General features: G+C 49.2%; 1 protein-coding gene across 2 annotated transcripts in view; it reads left to right on the top strand.

Moving 5' to 3' along the window:
- Window positions 1-60: 60 nt before the first annotated feature.
- PHTF2 (putative homeodomain transcription factor 2) overlaps window positions 61-4,926 on the top strand; it is a 150,515-nt gene continuing 145,649 nt past the window's right edge. The window contains exon 1 of one of the 2 annotated variants that reach the window (XM_025209604.1): window positions 61-121. The gene's annotated coding sequence lies outside the window, so the exon portion shown is untranslated. Of the gene's footprint in view, window positions 122-714; window positions 734-4,926 lie in introns of those variants that run through there. The other variant, XM_025209605.1, reaches the window with a different exon arrangement.

Here is a 4,926-nt window from a genome sequence, read left to right as displayed (position 1 = left end):
GCGGCCCGGGGGAGGCGTCCTCCCTCCCCCCGCGGTTGGGGAGGCCACCACTGGTGGGTTTTAGCCCTGCCTGGTGCATTCCCAAGGGCAGGGCGGTGGATCCGGGCCGTCTTGCAGCGCGGTAGGACTGATGTCTGCTTTACTCTACTTTCCTCTTTATGAGGCGCTATATATAGCATTTGCTTTCTGCAGTGCTGGAGGCTTCTGGTGATCTGCCTCCATTCGCTGCTAAATTTGTGGCTTCCTGCAAAGGGTGTCTTGTTTTTGTTTCTGTACCCTAACGTACGTGCACTTTCCGTGGTGTTTCGGTTTTAAACATCTTTTGTGGGGGGTGGGTGTCTTTTGTGCCCCCCCCATCTTTTTCTTCCCCGCCACCCCCTTTAGAGCTGCTCCACTGTGTTTGAAAACCGCCTTCAGGGCTCACAGGGAAGTTGGGAATCGGACACTGCAGATTCCCATCCAAGTTTGTAGTGGGCTTTTCGTGTCCTTGGGTTTCCTGTTGCTGTGTGTTCCTTGGTGTCCACACAGTCATGTTTATGTCTAAAGTAACTAAGGATAAAACGACTTTTGAGCCATCGAGTAAGAGCTTTGAATTAGCCTCTTTGTTTGCTGGTTTGTAGCAGGAGTGGATTCTTATATTGCTGGTCATATTGCATTCCTGCAGACACTTCTTTCAGTTATGAGCTAGCTCTTGCTTGGGGACGGACACAGCAGTGGGATAGTCAGCGTTTCGGTGAGTTCACAAATACAATGACAGGCCGTTTGGGGTTGTTGCTGTGTGGTTGTTACCTGCGTTCCAGGACTGGGCAAACGTTAAAATGGGAAGCAAAGAGATGCTAGTGACGTGCTGGGCATGGGCGCGGAGCAGAGCTATATTAAGAGAACTCGCTGTGCATTTTAATGAAATGAGAGAGCTCTTTTCCACGCATCAAGGGGTGTAGGGTGGAGCAAGTTTTGGAGCCAAACAGTGCTGTTCCTGAAAGAGCTGGCAGGGGTCACTGGAAACCAACGGACAAAATGATTTTCTCTGTTCTCTGAAGTTGAATGTATTCGCTCCCAAGGCAGTCCCGGCTCCTCCCTTTCTTGGGCCTAACTATTCTCTCTCTCTCTTTCTCTTTTCCCCCTTTAAACATCTGTATGCTGTAGCTTATATTGGAGCATGGATTTTTGAGACAGAAAACTGAAATTCACAAGGAAAATTTGGAAATAAACCCAAATGCCTGTCTTCATAACAGGTTCTGTGTATATATGAAGGCATGGTCCTGAGATTAATGTTTTGGCCTTCCAGACTTCAGTTAAAAAAACAAAATGGGGTTCACAGTGAACCTCATCTACTTGTGATCCTTTAGCCAACAAAAGCTAGGTGACAGAACCTCTGAAATTATACTGAAGGGGGAGAGGATGGTAATGTTTTAATGCAAGCTGCTTTCTCCTTTGCGTTCTCTGTGCTATTCCAGTTCTTCAGCTTCATAATGGTCTAGAACCGAGCTTCAGAGGTCAGTCAGACTTTGAAACTCTGAAGGAATTGTCTTTGAATTAATATGTAAATAATTACGAATACAACAAGTTTTACTTAACTGAATATTGCCTGTAATGGAAGGATGTTAAATGCAGTATGGAATATGATGTTATATGTAAATTCTTGCTCTGCATTGTTTAGGTGACACAACTTTTTTTTTAATATCATTTCAGATCTTCCATGTATGCTTTATATTATATATTGAGAGGGTCTTTAAGTTTTAAATGGATCTAGGAAAAGAGGTTTGTGAGAGATGATGTTTGCTCCACCTCTGCACAATCGGTTTTTTATAGGGATATTTTTATATGCAAGTACTCATGAGAGGACTTCTGCCAGTTTGACTTTTATTGGGGAACTATCTTTTAAACATGGTGTGCAGTACCAGAGTACTTAACCTTGGATCACTGGAGGCATCCTTGGTGGAGTGTTCCAAAAGGACTCACAGAATCATAGAAAATGGGGGTTGGAAGGGACCTCAGGGGGTCATCTAGTCCAGGGGTTTTCAACCTTTTTTGGTTGGTTTACCCCCGGTGGCTGGTCAGCTGGGAGACAAGTCCCCCAGTGGCTGGTTGACCTGGGGAAGGAGTCCCTTGGTAACAAGCATCGCAAAGTGCTGGTGGTCTCACTCCCCTCGTCTCCTTACCACTGTCACATACCCCTGGTTGACACCCCCTGATGTAGTCCGACCCCCTGCTCAAACCAGGACCAGTCTCAACTATATCATCCCAGCAAATGCTTTGCTGAGCCAGGTCTTGAAAACCTTCAAGGGTGGAGAGTGCATAACTTCTCTGGGTAACCTGTTCCAGTGTTTTACTGCCCTCCTAGTGAGAAAATTCTTCCTAATATGTAACCTAAACTTCCTTTGCTGCAAGTTGAGACCGTTGCTCCTTGTTCTGTCATCTGCCACCACTGAGAACAGTTTAGCTCTGTCTTCTTTCAAACCCCCCACTTCAGGAGGACTCAAATGCCTCTACACTAATGCTCTTAGTATGGGGAGCAAGCAGGAGGAACTTACCCTCCTGCTAGCTAACACCAGTCCAGACATGGTGGGGCTTACCAAAACCTGGTGGAACCCAACGCATGACTGGGCAGTGAATATCAAGGGCTATAGGCTGTACAGAAGGGATAGGACAGGGAAGAAAGGTGGGGGTGTGGCGATCTACATCAAGGGAGAGATACACATCCTCAGTGAGTAGCACTGGGTTAGAGGAGGGACACGCTGAAGTGCTCTGGGTTAGAATACAAGGAGGTTGAGGGGAAAGGGACTTAATGGTCGGGGTCTACTACAGACCACCCAACCAAGGGAAATAGCTAGACTGGGAATTCTTAAGTCAGCTCTCGGAGGCAGTTAGGTCAAAGGACGTGGTCATCATGGGTGACCTAAACTTTCCAGACATCTGCTGGGAAGAGCAGTCAGAACCGCTCACATAGGTTCCTAGCTGAGATACAGGACCTTCATCTAACCCAGGAGGTGCATAGCCCCACCAAGGGAGATGCTTTGTTGGATCTGGTCCTGGCCACGGGCGACGACCTGGTGAGGGGTCTGCGGGTGCTCAACCACCTGGGTGACAGCGATCATCGCCTGCTAGAATTTACTATCCAGAGCAAGGTGTTAGAGGCCTGCAGCAAGGCAACAGCCCTGGGCTTCAGGAGGGCGGATTTCAATGAGGTCAGGAGAATAGTTGGGGAGACACTGAGGTCCTGGAGGGGAGGGGAGTTGGGTGTCCAAGAAGAGTGGTTGTTGTTTAAGGACGTGATCCTCCAAGCCCTAAGGGAGGTAATCCCAACACGGATCAAAGGGGGCAAGGGGCTCACCAAAAGCATCCGGGAATGTCACCTAGCTAAAAAGGAGGCATACACCTGATGGAACGGAGGGGCCATCACCAGGGAGGACTATACCTCCGTTGCTTGGGATTGTAGGGGAGCTGTTAGGAAGGCCAAGGCGGAGATGGAACTGGGACTAGCTACCCAGATCAAGGACAACAAGAAGCCCTTTTTAAATACATAGGGGGTAAAAAGAAGGTACTAGGTAATGTGGGGCCTCTGCAGGACATGCTAGGAAATCTGGTCGTCGCACCAGACAGCAAAGCTAACCTATTTAACAGTTTCTTTGCCTCCATTTTTTTGAGGCAAAGAAACTGTTAAATAGGTTAGCTTTGCTGTCCTATTTAACAGTGAGGAGGACCGGGTCATCCTCCCCACTGGGACTCCTGTAGGCTCCAGGGGAGGCGCACCCAGGACTAGGGTCAGAGAGGACCTAGTCAGGGAACTTCTGGAGGGACTGGACATATTTAAATCAACAGGTCCTGATGATCTTCACCCCAGAGTGCTGAAGGAATTAACAGAGGTCATTGTGGGACCCCTGGGGGCACAGCTTTACAAGCACTCGTGGTGCTCTGGTGAGGTGCCGGAGTACAGGAAAAGGGCCAGTGTGGTCCCCATTTTCAAAGAAGGAAGGAGGACTCAGGAAACTATAGGCCAGTTAGTCTTACCTTGGCCCTGGGTAACCTTTTTGAGAGAATTATTCTGGTGCATGTCCGTGCGGGGCCAGCAGGGGAGGTTATGCTTAGGGGCAACCAACATGAGTTCATTAGAGGCAGGTCCTGTCAGACCAACCTGGTGGCCTTCTGTGACCAGGTCACAAAATCCTTGGACGTAGGTGTTGTGGTGGACATAGTCTTTCTGGACTTTAGGAAGGCCTTTAACACTGTCTTTCACCCCAGTCTCATTAAAAAACTAGGAGACTGGCGTCGATACCTACACAGTCAGATGGGTCACTAATTGGCTGGAGGGCCACACCCAGAGAGTGGTGGTGGACGGGTCTTTTTCAACCTGGAGGGATGTGGGCAATGGGGTTCTGCAGGGCTCGGTCCTTGGGCCCGCACTGTTCATTCAGCATCTTCATCAGTGACTTGGATGGGGGTGTAAAAAGTACCCTGTTCAAATTCGCAGATGACACTAAGATGTGGGGCGATGTGGGCACGCTAGAAGGGAGGAATAAGCTGCAATCAGACCTGGACAGGTTACAGGGGTGGGCGGATGAGAATAGGATGGGATTCAACACTGACAAATGCAGGGTACTGCATCTGGGGAGGAAGAACCATCAGCACACCTACAGGCTGGGGAACTCCCTTCTCGTCAGTGCAGAGGCAGAAAAGGATCTTGAAGTCATTGATTCCAAAATGAACATGGGCTGACAGTGTGGGGACGTGGTCAGGAAGGCCAACTGTACCTTGTCATGCATCCACAGATGCATCTCAAGCAGGTCCAAGGAGGTGATCCTCCCCCTCTATGCGGCACTGGTCAGGCCACAGTTGGAGTACTGCATCCAGTTCTGGGCGCCGCACTTCAGGAGGGATGTGGACAACATGGAGAGGGTCCAGAGGAGGGCCACCTGCATGATCAGG

Source organism: Alligator sinensis, unplaced genomic scaffold (genome assembly GCF_000455745.1).
Source record: "Alligator sinensis unplaced genomic scaffold, ASM45574v1 scaffold670_1, whole genome shotgun sequence".
Taxonomy (NCBI): domain Eukaryota; kingdom Metazoa; phylum Chordata; order Crocodylia; family Alligatoridae; genus Alligator; species Alligator sinensis.
This window is presented reverse-complemented; position numbering and strand designations above follow the sequence as displayed.